Here is a 17,500-nt window from a genome sequence, read left to right as displayed (position 1 = left end):
GACCCTGGGTCTCGACCCCGCCCTGTGCAACTGGGTACTGGACTTCCTGACGGGCCGCCCCCAGGTGGTGAGGGTAGGCAACAACATCTCCACCCCGCTGATCCTCAACACTGGGGCCCCACAAGGGTGCGTTCTGAGCCCTCTCCTGTACTCCCTGTTCACCCACGACTGCGTGGCCATGCACGCCTCCAACTCAATCATCAAGTTTGCGGACGACACAACAGTGGTAGGCTTGATTACCAGCAACGACGAGGCGGCCTACAGGGAGGAGGTGAGGGCCCTCGGAGTGTGGTGTCAGGAAAATAAACTCACACTCAACGTCAACAAAACTAAGGAGATGATTGTGGACTTCAGGAAACAGCAGAGGGAACCCCCCCCTATCCACATCGATGGAACAGTAGTGGAGAGGGTAGCAAGTTTTAAGTTCCTCTGCAAACACATCACAGACAAACTGAATTGGTCCACCCACACAGACAGCATCGTGAAGAAGGCGCAGCAGCGCCTCTTCAACCTCAGGAGGCTGAAGAAATGTGGCTTGTCACCAAAAGCACTCACAAACTTCTACAGATGCACAATCGAGAGCATCCGGTCGGGCTGTATCACCGCCTGGTATGGCAACTGCTCCGCCCACAACCGTAAGGCTCTCCAGAGGGTAGTGAGGTCTGCACAACGCATCACCGGGGGCAAACTACCTGCCCTCCAGGACACCTACACCACCCGATGTCACAGGAAGGCCATAAAGATCATCAAGGACAACAACCACCCGAGCCACTGCCTGTTCACCCCGCTATCATCCAGAAGGCGAGGTCAGTACAGGTGTATATACTGTACTCGATACCATCCACTGTATCTTGCCTATGCCGCTCTGTACCATCACTCATTCATATATCTTTATGTACATATTCTTTATCCCCTTACACTTGTGTGTATAAAACAGTAGTTTTGGAATTGTTAGTTAGATTACTTGTTGGTTATTACTGCATTGTCGGAACTAGAAGCACAAGCATTTCGCTACACTCGCATTAACATCTGCTAACCATGTGTAGGTGACAAATAAAATTTGATTTGATTGGATTTGAGACAAATTCGAGGTGACAGACAGTGACACATGGACAGACAGTGACACATTCAATATTTCCTTGCACACTCTTGCCTGCATCTAGCTGATGCAAACTTTTGAAAACAAGAGTTGGACAAATTCAAGTATGTTTATTGCTGTTTCATTCCATTTGCCAAATGTTTTTCAACAGAATCGGTGGAATGAATCCACACCCCTGATCACATGTCAACACAGTTCACTTTCATAGCAGCCACATTGTATTCCTTCTCGCACCCATGCGCTCTCCTTCTGTCACCTTTTCCCTTTGCTTGTGGACTTCAATGCACAACACATCAGCTGTTTGTGATCAGGTGAACAAAAACATAGGTTTGGGTGGCAGGATAGCCTAGTAGTTAGAGTGTTGGACTAGAGACCGAAAGGTTGCAAGATCGAATCCCTGAGCTGACAAGGTACAAATCTGTTGTTCTGCCCCTGAACAAGGCAGTTAACCCACTGTTCCCCGGTAGGCCGTCATTGAAAATAAGAATTTGTTCTTAACTGACTTGCCTAGTTAAATAAAGGTAACAAATTAATGTAAAAAAGTAACGTCACAGTCAAGATAGTTAATAGAACTAATGTGTTAGTAAACCCGCTACCATCCTGCAGTCAAGTTACAGTGTATAGTCAGTAAGCAGTTACACCAGCGGGCCCCGGTGGCAATAAATTAGTCAAACCAAAAGCTTACCTTGACTTGGAAGAGTTGGATAGTCATAGCCAGCTAGCTAACATAGCATCCCTCTGTTATTGCCAGCTAGCTAACATAGCATCCCTCTGTTATAGCCAGCTAGCTAACATAGCATCCCTCTGTTATAGCCAGCTAGCTAACATAGCATCCCTCTGTTATAGCCAGCTAGCTAACATAGCATCCCTCTGTTATAGCCAGCTAGCTAACATAGCATCCCTCTGTCATAGCCAGCTAGCTAACATAGCATCCCTCTGTCATAGCCAGCTAGCTAACATAGCATCCCTCTGTCATAGCCAGCTAGCTAACATAGCATCCCTCTGTTATAGCCAGCTAGCTAACATAGCATCCCTCTGTTATAGCCAGCTAGCTAACATAGCATCCCTCTGTCATAGCCAGCTAGCTAACATAGCATCCCTCTGTCATAGCCAGCTAGCTAACATAGCATCCCTCTGTTATAGCCAGCTAGCTAACATAGCATCCCTCTGTTTGAGCAGAGTGTTTGAATAGGCTAAACTAGCAAGCTGCATTTGCTAACTAAGTAAGTGAAACTGAAAGTTGAAAAAAATGATGGAATCTTGCTTCTCCTTCATGTTGGAAGAAATGTAGTTGTTCAAAACTGTTCAACTATATTATTTATCTCTCTTTGAGTCAACTACTCACCACATGTTATGCACTGCAGTGCTAGCTAGCTGTAGCTTCTACTTTCAGTACTAGATTCATTCTCTGATCCTTTGATTGGGTGGACAACATGTCAGTTCATGCTGCCAGAGCTCTGATAGGTTGGAGGAGGTCCTCCGGAAGTTATCATAATTACTGTGTAAGTCTATGGAAGCGGTTAAGAACCATGAGCCCCCTAGGTTTTGTATGGAAGTCAATGTACCCAGAGGAGGATGGAAGCTAGCTGTCCTCTGGCTACACCATGGTGCCACCCAGAGTGCTGTCGAGGCTACTGTAGACCTTCATTGCAGAATTGTATGTTTTAATCGATTATTTGGTGATGTGATTATATTTTGTATAGTTTTATCTATTTCACTGAGGAGGATGGTCCTCCCCTTCCTCCTCTGAGGAGCCTCCACTGGTGTAGGGATTTGGATTTGGCACGGCTCTCTAACTGGCAGTACATGGAGTGGTTGGTATAGTGATAGCTCATCCATGCCGGTGGCGTGTTGCCAGCGGCACCAAAGGAGTGGTACCCCCAGCTGGTGGCTAAGTGTCCCAAATTTACATGGCAGTGGAAGAGAGAGAAGAGCCCACTCTGGCACGGCACGGCACACCACACACACACACACACACACACACACACACACTCAGACAGATGCCGCTGGGCCACAGGCCTCTCTTTACGTCAGAGAGCATTGGTGGTGTGTAGAGTGCTGATCCTGCTTTATTTATAGAATGTTGAGTAATTTGTCATGATGCTCTCTCTGTTTACCGTGGAGAGTGGAAGGGGGAGGGAGAGGAGGAGAACATTCCCGTTGAGAGACTGTTAGAGGGCTTTTTAGATGTCAGAGATTATTGTTTTTACCATTTGATGGTGTTTATTGCGTTCTATTGCGTCTCGTGTGTGATAACTGTGTCCTTTGAAAATATTATGTTTTGAAGTTGCTGTTCGTGCTGTGTAGTTTCACCCATCCCTGTGTAGTTTCACCCATCCCTGTGTAGTTTCACCCATCCCTGTGTAGTATCACCCATCCCTGCGTAGTTTCACCCATCCCTGTGTAGTTTCACCCATCCCTGTGTAGTTTCACCCATCCCTGTGTAGTTTCACCCATCCCTGTGTAGTATCACCCATCCCTGCGTAGTTTCACCCATCCCTGTGTAGTTTCACCCACCCCTGTGTAGTTTCACCCACCCCTGTGTAGTATCACCCACCCCTGTGTAGTTTCACCCATCCCTGTGTAGTTTCACCCATCCCTGTGTAGTATCACCCATCCCTGTGTAGTTTCACCCATCCCTGTGTAGTTTCACCCACCCCTGTGTAGTATCACCCACCCCTATGTAGTTTCACCCATCCCTGTGTAGTTTCACCCACCCCTGTGTAGTATCACCCACCCCTGTGTAGTTTCACCCATCTATGTGTAGTATCACCCACCCCTGTGTAGTTTCACCCATCCCTGTGTAGTATCACCCATCCCTGTGTAGTTTCACCCATCCCTGTGTAGTTTCACCCATTCCTGTGTAGTATCACCCACCCCTGTGTAGTATCACCCACCCCTGTGTAGTATCACCCATCCCTGTGTAGTATCACCCATCCCTGTGTAGTATCACCCATCCCTGTGTAGTATCACCCATTCCTGTGTAGTATCACCCATCCCTGTGTAGTATCACCCATCCCTGTGTAGTTTCACCCATCCTTGTGTAATATCATCATACACAAATGATTTATAACAGACAGACAGTTATTCTGTTCTCATCTCAGAGCGTTGTCTCTCCTTGGACGCCTCAACCAACAAGGCTGTCAGAGAGAGAGGAGACTGTGATCTCTGTAGTTTCAAATAGAAATCATGTCCCATTTGATATTGTGTGAGTGGGGCTGGGTGAGGCTGTGGGAGATAGGGAGAGGATGGGTGAATGGGGGAAGATGCTGGCTCTGAAGTAGGGCCTCTGTGTTCAGATTGCTCAGTCCACACAGTGTCTCTGAAGTTATTATACTGACCTCAGTTCATGTACTTTTATACAGCAAAACAGAGCCTCAACAACCCAGGATTCTGCAGTGTGTTGCCTTCATCATAATAATGTTGGATGTAAATAATTGATAAAATACTGATGAGATCGGACCTCAAGTTAAACAACACAAGAATAGACAGGTTTTTTACCCATATTTTCCACTCCCTGTCTACTCACAGACTTGTATATTTAATTTAATATATTTAATCATCTTTTTATCTGAATATTATTTATTAGTCTCAAACTGTTGCTCCAGTAGTTCTGTCATTAACAGTCAAATAAAAATCGATATTTCATTATGCTGAGATGAACCCATTCTGCTGCCTTAGGCTATGAGATGAACCCATTATGCTGCCTTAGGCTATGAGATGAACCCATTCTGCTGCCTTTGGCTATGAGATGAACCCATTCTGCTGCCTTAAGCTATGAGATGGACCCATTCTGCTGCCTTAGGCTATGAGATGGACCCATTCTGCTGCCTTAGGCTATGAGATGGACCCATTCTGCTGCCTTAGGCTATGAGATGGACCCATTCTGCTGCCTTTAGGCTATGAGATGGACCCATTCTGCTGCCTTTAGGCTATGAGATGAACCCATTCTGAAGCATTAGGCTATAAGATGAACCCATTCTGCTGCCTTAGGCTATGAGATGGACCCATTCTGCTGCCTTAAGGCTATGAGATGAACCCATTCTGCTGCCTTAGGCTATGAGATGGACCCATTCTGCTGCCTTAGGCTATGAGATGGACCCATTCTGCTGCCTTAGGCTATGAGATGGACCCATTCTGCTGCCTTAGGCTATGAGATGGACCCATTCTGAAGCATTAGGCTATGAGATGAACCCATTCTGCTGCCTTAGGCTATGAGATGGACCCATTCTGCTGCCTTAGGCTATGAGATGAACCCATTCTGCTGCCATAGGCTATGAGATGGACCCATTCTGCTGCCTTAGGCTATGAGATGGACCCATTCTGCTGCCTTAGGCTATAAGATGAACCCATTCTGCTGCCTTAGGCTATGAGAGTCTAGTTTCACCACGCACACCCTCAAGCCTAGTTTCACCACGCACACCCTCAAGTCTAGTTTCACCACACACACCCTCAAGCCTAGTTTCACCACACACACACCCTCAAGCCTAGTTTCACCACACACACCCTCAAGCCTAGTTTCACCACACACACCCTCAAGCCTAGTTTCACCACACACACCCTCAAGCCTAGTTTCACCACACAACTATATGAGTGACATGTAACATACTTCAGCCTATATAGACCCCAATTTTGATCCAGGAGACACATGAAACAAATTATGAAGCCGTTCAAAAGGGGAACTGAAGAAGTGCTTTATAGAAGAAAGGTACTTCAGACAAGATAAATCACCAAAGAACATCTAAGACCTGGAAGGACATCTAAGACCTGGAAGGACGTCTAAGACCTGGAAGGACATCTAAGCCCTGGAAGGACATCTAATCCCTGGAAGGACATCTAAGCCCTGGAAGGACATCTAAGACCTGGAAGGACATCTAAGACCTGGAAGGACATCTAAGACCTGGAAGAACATCTAAGACATGGAAGGACATCTAAGACATGGAAGAACATCTAAGACCTGGAAGGACATCTAAGACCTGGAAGAACATCTAAGACCTAAGAATTTTCTCAATCTCTCTACAGTGTCATTTTCTCAATCTCTCTACAGTGTCATTTTCTCAATCTCTCTACAGTGTCATTTTCTCAACCTCTCTACAGTGTCATTTTCTCAATCTCTCTACAGTGTCATTTTCTCAATCTCTCTACAGTGTCCTTTTCTCAATCTCTCTACAGTGTCATTTTCTCAATCTCTCTCCAGTGTCATTTTCTCAATCTCTCTACAGTCTCATTTTCTCAATCTCTCTACAGTGTCATTTTCTCAATCTCTCCACAGTGTCATTTTCTCAACCTCTCTACAGTGTCATTTTCTCAATCTCTCTCCAGTGTATTTTTCTCAATCTCTCTACAGTCTTATTTTCTCAATCTCTCTACAGTGTCATTTTCTCAACCTCTCTACAGTGTCATTTTCACAATCTCTCTACAGTCTCAGTTTCTCAACCTCTCTACAGTGCCATTTTCTCAATCTCTCTACACTCAGTTTCTCAACCTCTTTACAGTGTCATTTTCTCAATCTCTCTACAGTGTCATTTTCTCAATCTCTCTACAGTGTCATTTTCTTAATCTCTCTACAGTGTCATTTTCTCAATCTCTCTCCAGTGTCATTTTCTCAATCTCTCTACAGTCTCATTTTCTCAATCTCTCTACAGTGTCATTTTCTCAATCTCTCCACAGTGTCATTTTCTCAACCTCTCTACAGTGTAATTTTCTCAATCTCTCTCCAGTGTATTTTTCTCAATCTCTCTACAGTCTTATTTTCTCAATCTCTCTACAGTGTCATTTTCTCAATCTCTCTACAGTCTCAGTTTCTCAACCTCTCTACTGTGTCATTTTCTCAATCTCTCTACAGTCTCAGTTTCTCAACCTCTCTACAGTGTCATTTTCTCAATCTCTCTACAGTGTCATTTTCTCAATCTCTCTACAGTGTCATTTTCTCAATCTCTCTAAAGTCTCAGTTTCTCAATCTCTCTACAGTCTAATTTTCTCAATCTCTCTACAGTGTCATTTTCTCAATCTCTCTACAGTCTCATTTTCTCAATCTCTCTACAGTCTCAGTTTCTCAACCTCTCTACAGTGTCATTTTCTCAATCTCTCTACAGTCTCAGTTTCTCAACCTCTCTACAGTGTCATTTTCTCAATCTCTCTACAATTTCATTTTCTCAATCTCTCTACGGTGTCATTTTCTCAATCTCTCTACAGTGTTATTTTCTCAATCTCTCTACAGTCTCATTTTTCCAACCTCTCTACAGTCTCAGTTTCTCAACCTCTCATCTACAGACAGTAGGATATAGGCCAGCTGTAATATACCAATACTCTTGACATTTGGGAAGTTCAGGGGTTACTACCTCACATGCTGTGTGTGTGTGTGTGTGTGTGTGTGTGTGTGTGTGTGTGTGTGTGTGTGTGTGTGTGTGTGTGTGTGTGTGTGTGTGTGTGTGTGTGTGTGTGTGTTTGTGTGTGTGTGTGTGTGTGTGTGTGTGTGTGTGTGTGTGTGTGTGTGTGTGTGTGTGTGTGTGTGTGTGTGTGTGTGTGTGTGTGTGTGCGCATTTATGAGACAGTGTGGAAATGTAAAAAGCAGGAAATGTCTGTTTGCCTTCACAGATTTCAATAACACTGCTGCACACTTGAATGATAAAATACCACCCTGCTACCCTGCTTCCATAATACTCCTCTGCCCTGCTACCCTGCTACCCTGCTACCCTGATACCCTGCTACCATAATACCATGCTACCGTGCTACCATAATACCCTGCTGCCCTGCTACCCTGCTACCATAATACCATGCTACCGTGCTACCATAATACCCTGCTAACCGGCTACCCTGCTACCCATAATACCCTCCTGCCCTGCTACCCTTCTACCATAATACCCTGCTACCCTGCTACCATAATACCCTGCTACCCATCTACCATAATACCCTGCTACCCTGCTACCATAATACCCTGCTACCCTGCTACCCTAATAACCTTCTACCCTAACAACCTGCTACCCTAATAACCTCTACCCTAATAACCTGCTACCCTAATAACCTGCTACCCCAATTATATCCTACCCTAATACCCTGCTAACCTAATAACATCCTACCCCAATAATCTGCTACCCTAATAACCTCCTACCCTAATAACCTGCTACCCTAATAACCTCCTACCGAAATAACCTGCTACCATAATACCCTGCTACCCATCTACCATAATACCCTGATACCCTGCTGCCCTGCTACCATAATACTCTGCTACCCATCTACCATAATACCCTAATGTCCTGCTATCCTGCTACCATAATACCCTGATACCCTAATACCCTGCCACCCTGCTACCCTAATACCCTGCTGCCCTGCTACCCTAATTCCCTGCTTCCCTGCTACCCTAATACCCTGCCACCCTGCTACCCTAATACCCTGCCACCCTGCTACCCTAATTCCCTGCTTCCCTGCTACCCTAATACCATGCCACCCTGCTACCCTAATACCCTGCTGCCCTGCTGCCCTGCTGCCCTGCTACCCTAATACCCTGCTGCCCTGCTGCCCTGCTGCCCTGCTACCCTAATACCCTGCTACCCTGCTACCCTGCTGCCCTGCTACCTTAATACCCTGCTACCCTGCTACCCTAATATCCTGCTACCCTGCTACCCTAATACCCTTCTACCCTGATACCTTAATACCCTGCTACCCTGCTACCCTAATGCCCTGCTACCTTAATGCCCTGCTACCCTGCTACCCTGGTGTTGGGCCAGTAACTGAAAGGTCCCTGGTTCAAATTCCAAGTAATTCCTGTGAGTCGCTCTGGTTAAGCTGCTCAATGACTAAAATGTCAATGTAAATTCTTTCTCAAAACTAAGTGATTTGTTACAATGGAGAGGCAACACTTGAGGAAGTCATCACTAATGACAAACTAAATCAATAAGTCAAGCCCCAACGAGTGGAAAAGAGAGGGAGCCCTTGTAAATCTCCCATGCAGAGACAGAAGCTCGGAAAACAAGAGCTCTGTTGCTCATTGATTGCTTCTCCAAATTAAAATGTTTGTAATTTATGCGGATGACGTGTCGAGGCGGGATATTTAGTGCTATTGAGTAAACAGACAGTGGGAAGGTTAATTAATCTGGAGAGAAGGGGAGGACAGAGGGGAGGGGGTAGAGAGAAAAAAGGAGAGAGACAGTATTCCTAATGCTCTCTGAGCTGTCAGGATAGAGAAGGGGAGGACAGAGGGGAGGGGGGGTAGAGAGAAAAAAGGAGAGAGATTCCTAATGCTCTCTGAGCTGTCAGGATAGAGAAGGGGGGGGGGGGAGTCCCTAGAAAGGCAGGAGCCTAGGAAGAAACCAAGAAAGAAACCAGGCTCTGAGTGGTGGCCAGTCCTCTTCTGGCTGTTCTTCAAACATTCATAGATGACCAGCAGGGTCAAATAATAATCATAGTGGTTGTAGAGGGTTCAACAGGTCAGTACCTCAGGAATAAATGTCAGTTGGCTTTTCATAGCCGAGCATTCAGAGGTCGAGACAGCAGGTGCAATAGAGAGGGAGAGAGAGATAGAGAGATAGGGAAAGGGAGAGAGAGAGAGAGAGAGAGAGAGAGAGAGAGAGAGAGAGAGAGAGAGAGAAAGGGAGAGGGAGAGTCGTAAACAGCAGGTAAGGGACAAGGTAGCACGTCCGGTGAACAGGTCAAGGTTTCATAGCCGCAGGCATTACAGTTGAAACTGGAGCAGCAACACAACCAAGTGGACTGCAGACAGCCAGGAGTCATCAGGCCAGGTAGTCCTGAGGCATGGTCCTCAGGCTCAGTCCTCCGGGAGAGTGAAAGAGAAAAAATTAGAGCATACTTAAATTCACACAGGACACCAGATAAGAATTACACCAGATATAACAGACTGACCCTTGCCCCTGGGCACATGGACTATTGCAGCATAGATACTGGAGGCTGAGACAAGGAGGGTCAGGGGACACTGTGGTTGAGTCACTGATGTGATCTTCCTGTCCGGTTTTGCGCGCCCTGTGGCTCATGCGGAGGAGGAGATCTTCGAGTGCTGTACTCAGCCTTGTCTCAGGGTAGTAAGTTGGTGGTCTGTGGATATCCCTCTAGTGGTGTGGGGGCTGTGCTAGCACTGGAGTAATATGATAACATTTTGGAGTTCTAGTCAAGATTCTAGCAGCCGTGTTTAGACCCAATTGAAGTTTATTTAGTGCTTTATCCAGGTAGCTGGAGAGTAGAGCCTTGCAGTAGTCTAATATTGAAGTGACAAAAGCATGGATTAGCATTTCTACATCATTTTTGAACAAAATGTTTCTGATTTTTGCAATGTTATGAAGATGGAAAAAAGCTGCCCTTCAAAAGACTAGAGTCCTTCTGAGTGACACACAAAACGAATACTTCTTCATTTAAAAAAACAAAACAGTGAACAATTTCTAAAGACTGTTGACATCTAGTGGAAGCCATAGGAACTGCAATCTGGGTCCTAATAATTAGGCTTTCCCATAGAAAAGCAATGGAATGTCCAATGACCTAAAGAAAAAAAAATCCTGGATGGATTGTCCTCAGGGTTTCGCCTACCAAATCAGTTCTGTTATACTCACATTTTTAACAGTTTTATCAACTTTAGAGTGTTTTCTATCCAATACTACCATGCATATGCATATCCTAGGTACTGGGCCTGAGTAACAGGCAGTTTACTTTGGGAACCTGTCATCCAAACTTCCGAATACTGCCCCCTAGCCTTAAAAAGTTATGTCTGAAACAGGCTACCAGGGTAGGCAATTTTGGGGCTTCACAATGTTTCATCGAAATTTACAGCTGTGTGTCATCCGCATAGCAGTGAAAGTTTATGTGTTTCTGAATGACATCTCCAAGAGGTAGAATATATAGTGATAACAATAGTGGTCCTAAAACGGATCTTTGAGGAACACAAAAATATACAATTGATTTGACAGAGGACAAACCATCCACAGGGACAAACTGATAAGTTTCTGGCAGATAAGATCTAAACCAGGCCAGAACTTGAGCGTGTAGACCAATTAAGGTTTCCAATCTCTCCAAAAGAATGTGGTGATGGATGGTGTCAAAATTGGCACTAAGGTCTAGGAGCACGAGGACAGATGCAGAGCCTTGGTCTGACTCCATTAAAAGGTAATTTACCACCTTCACGAGCGCAGTCTCAGTACTGTTATGGGTTCTAAAACCAGACTGAAGCGTTTCATGTACATTATTTGTCTTTGGGAAGGTAGTGAGTTGCTGCGCAACAGCTTTTCCCCAAATTTTGAGAAGTGAGGGATCTAACATTAAGTAGCCCTATTTATAGATGTGAGATATTATAATCTCTTTTTTTATTTTTTATTTTTTTTATTTCACCTTTATTTAACCAGGTAGGCTAGTTGAGAACAAGTTCTCATTTGCAACTGCGACCTGGCCAAGATAAGGCATAGCAGTGTGAACAGACAACACAGAGTTACACATGGAGTAAACAATTAACAAGTCAATAACACAGTAGAAAAAAGGGGAGTCTATATATACATTGTGTGCAAAAGGCATGAGAAGGTAGGCAAATAATTACAATTATGCAGATTAACACTGGAGTGATAAATGATCAGATGGTTATGTACAGGTAGAGATTGGTGTGCAAAAGAGCAGAAAAATAAAAATAAATAAATAAAAACAGTATGGGGATGAGGTAGGTGAAAATGGGTGGGCTATTTACCAATAGACTATGTACAGCTGCAGCGATCGGTTAGCTGCTCGGATAGCAGATGTTTGAAGTTGGTGAGGGAGATAAAAGTCTTTCAATAATGACAGGAATGGAGGAGGTCTTTATTCCATTGAGATTGCTAAGGCGAACACCGCCATGCTTAGTTTTGCCCAACCTAGATCGAGGCACAGACACGGTCTCAATGGAGATAGCTGAGCTGACTACACTGACTATGCTAGTGGCAGACTCCACTAAGCTGGCAGGCTGCTGCCTGTCCTGCACCCTATGTCATTGTGGAGCTAGAGGAGGTAGAGTCCTGTCTATGTTCATAGATGAGATGAGAGCTTCCAGCCTTCCAGCTAGGATGGAGTCCATCACTCCTCAGCAGGCCAGGCTTTGTCCTGTTTGTGGGTGAGTCCCAGAAAGAGGGCCAATTATCTACAAATTATATATTTTGAGAGGTGCAGAAAACAGTGGTTCAACTAGCGATTGAGTTGTGAGACTCTGCTGTAGAGCTCATCACTCCCCCTAACTGGGAGGGGGCCAGAGACTCTGCTGTAGAGCTCATCACTCCCCCTAACTGGGAGAGGGTCAGAGACTCTGCTGTAGAGCTCATCACTCCCCCTAACTGGGAGAGGGTCAGAGACTCTGCTGTAGAGCTCATCACTCCCCCTAACTGGGAGGGGGTCAGAGACTCTGCTGTAGAGCTCATCACTCCCCCTAACTGGGAGAGGGTCAGAGACTCTGCTGTAGAGCTCATCACTCCCCCTAACTGGGAGAGGGTCAGAGACTCTGCTGTAGAGCTCATCACTCCCCCTAACTGGGAGAGGGTCAGAGACTCTGCTGTAGAGCTCATCACTCCCCCTAACTGGGAGGGGGCCAGAAACAAATACTAGATGCCGACACATCTTTCTAGCAAATTTACACGCTGAAGCTATGTTGAGCTTGGTGACCTCTGACTGTTTCATCCTAACATCGTTGGTGCCGACATGGATAACAATATCCCTGTACTCTCTACACACCACTATATTGTGGATAATGGATTCGCCAATGACTAGGGTTTTACATTTTTCAGAGCTAATGGTGGGAGGCTTCGGGTGGAGGAGAGACCTGAGAAGGCTCGGCCTCTGACTCAGACTCGTTGCTTAATGGGGAGAACTGGTTAAAAGTTTCTGTTGGCTGAATAAGCGACACCGGTTGAGCCTGCCGACAGCATTTCTTTCCAGAAGCCTTGAGAACATTGTCCGTCTCAGGCTCAGCTACTAGCTACTGTATTATTCTAGTTGTCACTGTATTATTCTAGCAGTTATAGTATTGTTCTAGTAACTACTGTATTATTCTAGTAACTACTGTATTATTCTAGTAACTACTGTATTATTCTAATAGTTACTGTATTATTCTAATAGTTACTGTATTATTCTAGTTGTTACTGTATTATTCTAGTTGTCACTGTATTATTCTAGCAGTTATAGTATTGTTCTAGTAACTACTGTATTGTTCTAGTAGTTACTGTAATATTCTAATAGTTACTGTATTATTCTAGTAGTTACTGTATTATTATAATAGTTACTGTATTGTTCTAGTAGTTACTGCATTATTCTAATAGTTACTGCATTATTCCAGTAGTTACTGTTTTATTCTAATAGTTACTGTATTGTTCTAGTAGTTACTGTATTATTCTAATAGTTACTGTATTATTCTAGTTGTTACTGTATTATTCTAGTTGTCACTGTATTATTCTAGCAGTTATAGTATTGTTCTAGTAACTACTGTATTGTTCTATTAGTTACTGTAATATTCTAATAGTTACTGTATTATTCTAGTAGTTACTGTATTATTATAATAGTTACTGTATTGTTCTAGTAGTTACTGCATTATTCCAGTAGTTACTGTTTTATTCTAATAGTTACTGTATTATTCTAGTAGTTACTGTATTATTCTAATAGTTACTGTATTGTTCTAGTAGTTACTGTATTATTCTAGTAGTTACTGTAATTTACAGTATGTACTATAGGTGTGTCCCACATCCTAACTGAGGGCATTGTTGGCCTACATTTATAAACCAGTGAAAGGTGGGGGTTCATAGTGTACTGAAGGATTTATATTACACTAAGCACAATGGGCCAACGCTGTTAATGCTTCTGAATTCAGTGAGGGAGTGTATGCTCAACACACGCAGGCACACAACACACACACACACACACACACACACACACACACACACACACACACATGCACAAACACACACACACACACACACACACACACACACACACACACACACACACACACACACACACACACACACACACACACACACACACATGGTAGCCTACTGTGCTGAGCCTGATGACAAAAACCATTAGCATGTAATATGTCTGACCAGTCAGTGAGTGTCCTGTTACACTCCAGTGATAGATGAGCCTGCTGTATGTTAATAGGGTTGAGATGTGGTGGGTTGATCTTTATGTGGATAACATCATCTTGTTAAATGAAGACAATCTTTGGTTGAATGATTGATTGAACCGTTGATTATAGAGTCTCCTTCCAAGTCATTACTTCATCTCACTGGAATGAACATTACCACAGTGCAGGGAGAGGAAAACATGCTACAGGAAATGAACATTACCACAGTGCAGGGAGAGGAAAACATGCTACAGGAAATGAACATTACCACAGTGCAGGGAGAGGAAAACATGCTACAGGAAATGAAAATGTACACATGAACATGTTATTCTCTCTTCTTCTCTTGCTATGTGTGGGGCATGTTCTTAAAGTAGTGTTCTTACTGTCTCTCTGTTCCCTGGGTGATAACAGGCCCAGAAACTGGATCATGTTCCTCCTGGTGATCCAGTCCAAAGCCCCTCTGAAGGGACCAGTGTTTTCAGAAAGTATTCAGACCCCTTGACTTTTTTTCACATATTGTTATGTTTCAGCCTTATTCTAAAATTGACAAAATTGTATTTGTTCCTCGTCAATCTACACACAACATCCCATAATGACAAAGCAAAAACAGGTTTTTAGACATTTTAGAAAACATATAGAACTTTATTTATTTTTCAAACCCTTTACTCAGTACTTTGTTGAAGCACCTTTGGCAGTGATTACAGCCTTGAGTCTTCTTGGGTATGATGCTACAAGCTTGGCACAATTGTATTTGGGGAGTTCTTCCATTCTTCTCTGCAGATCCTCTCAAGCTCTGTCAGGTTGGATGGGGAGCGTCACTGCACAGCTACTGTTCCATTCAAAAGTTATGACACACCTACTCAGGGTTTTTCTTTATTTTTTACTTTTGTCTACATTGTAGAAAAATAATGAAGACATCAAAACTATGAAATAACACGTATGGAATCATGTAGTAACAAAAAAGTGTTAAACAAATCAAAATATATTTTATACTTGAGATTCTTCAAAGTAGCCACCTTTTGCCTTGATGACAGCTTTGCACACTCTTGACATTCTCTCAACCAGCTTCACCTGGAATACTTTTCCAACAGTCTTGAAGGAGTTCCCACATAGGCTGAGCACTTGTTGGCTGCTTTTCCTTCACTCTGCGGTCCAACTCATCCCAAACCATCTCAATTGGGTTGAGGTCAGTTGATTGTGGAGGCCAGTTCATCTGATGCAGCACCATCACCCTCCTTATTGGTCAAATAGCCCTTACACAGCCGCTGTGTGCTTAGGGTCATTGTACACCCCAGTCTGAGGTCCTGAGCACTCTGGAGCAGGTTTCTCTGAAGGATCTCTGAACTTTGCTCCGTTCATCATTGCCTCGATCCTGATTAGTTTCCCAGTCCCTGCCGCTGAAAAACATCTCCACAGCATGATACTGCCACCACAATGCTTTACCATAAGGATGGTGCCAGGTTTCCTACGTCACCCTTTAATGCATGGCATTCAGGCCAAAGAGGTCAATCTTGGTTTCATCATAACAGAGAATCTTGTTTCTCATGGTCTGAGAGTCTTTAGGTGCCTTTTGAGCAAACTCCAAGCAAGCGGTCATGTTCATTTTACTGAGAAATGGCTTCTGTCTGGCCACTGTACCATAAAGGTCTGATTGCTCAGTTTGGTCGGGCGGCCAGCTCTAGGAAGAGTTTTGGTGGCTTGAAACTTCTTCCATTTAAGAATGATGGAGGCCACTGTGTTCTTGGGGACCTTCAATGCTGCAGAAATGTTTTGGTACCTTTCCGCAGATCTGTGCCAAGGCACAATCCTGTCACGGAGGTCTATGGACAATTCCTTCAACCTCATGGCTTGTTTTTTTGCTCAGAAATGTGGGACCTTATATAGACAGGTGTGTGCCTTTCCAAATCATGTCCAATCAATTGAATTTACCACAGGTGGACTCCAATCAATGGAAACAGGATGCACCTGAGCTCAATTTTGAGTCTCATAGCAAAGGGTCTGAATACGTATGTAAATAAGGTATTTATGCTTTTTGTATTTATTTTTTATAAATTTGCCACAATTTCTAAAAACCTGTTTTTGCTTTATCATCATGCGGTATTGTGTGTAGATGATGAGGATGTTTTTATTTAATCCATTTTAGAATAAGGCTGTAACGTAACAAAATGTGGAAAAAAATCAAGGGGTCTGAATACTTATCGAATGCAGTGTATACTATAGCCTCTGGGCCTGGGGGAGTGTTGAGAGATGGAGAGGCCTGAGGAAGAGGAGAGATGGAGAGGCCTTGGGGAGCGGGGAGAGATTGAGCGGCCTGGGGAAGTGGGGAGAGATGGAGAGGCCTGATCTGCTCGTCCTCCTGAAGACAACAGACCAGAGATCTGTGAAGTCTTCTCTCTGTGAAGGGGTTGAATATGGAAGGGGATGGAGGAAGGGAGCAGGCTGAAGTAAATCTACCTCTCTCTTTTCAGCTCTGCTTAAAAAATATATAGATATATATAGGTTTAGTAATTGTTTTACACACCAACGTCACCTAGCGATCCACATGTCATTTTGTCCAAGCTCATCACCACCGTCATCCTTATATGAATGAATGCAACGAAGGATTTGCTTTTCACTAACTGAACTCAATAGTGGAAAATAAGTATTCCGTGTCGCAAACCCAATCAGCAGGGTTTATTTCCTGAATTCTTTCATACCCTTATAGTGTTCTGAATGAGGGTCATTTCTGACTTAGTATTCAGAAGTAGCGAGCAGTGCTGTGCAGCCAATGTAACCAAACAATTCAGACAAGATGTACCTACTTCACTGTTACAGCAGAGAGAGGGAGAGAGAGAGAGAGAGAGAGAGAGAGAGAGAGAGAGAGAGAGAGAGAGAGAGAGAGAGAGAGAGAGAGAGAGAGGACTCCAGCAGGAGCTGGTTGCTGCCCACACAGACACATTTCCACCACTCACTGTGACGTGGTCCAGCAGCTCTCACTCATGAAACATTCAGTGTCTTTCACACAGAAATAAATATGGCATATTACTGAGAGGGTGAAAACCGGAGGAGAGGAGGAGTGAGAGAAAGATATGTCAGATATGTAGTGCTGCTTCATGGTTGAGCAGCCCTGCATGTTTCACACCGGCGTTGGAGTCTGCTCTCTGGGGCCAGGAGACGAGCCGGTTCCTCCCCTTACTGTTTTCACAGGTCATTTGGCTCTGTCAGTCCGATCTGCAGCACCTGTCTGTGAGGTATACCACACTACACACCAACACGGAGGGAGCCTCCCGAGGGCCCTTACAGGACAGGAGACGAGACAACAACATGCCTGGTTGGGATGGCAGTGTAGCCTG

This window comes from Oncorhynchus mykiss, chromosome 21 (assembly GCF_013265735.2).
Source record: "Oncorhynchus mykiss isolate Arlee chromosome 21, USDA_OmykA_1.1, whole genome shotgun sequence".
NCBI classification, from domain to species: domain Eukaryota; kingdom Metazoa; phylum Chordata; class Actinopteri; order Salmoniformes; family Salmonidae; genus Oncorhynchus; species Oncorhynchus mykiss.
This window is presented reverse-complemented; position numbering follows the sequence as displayed.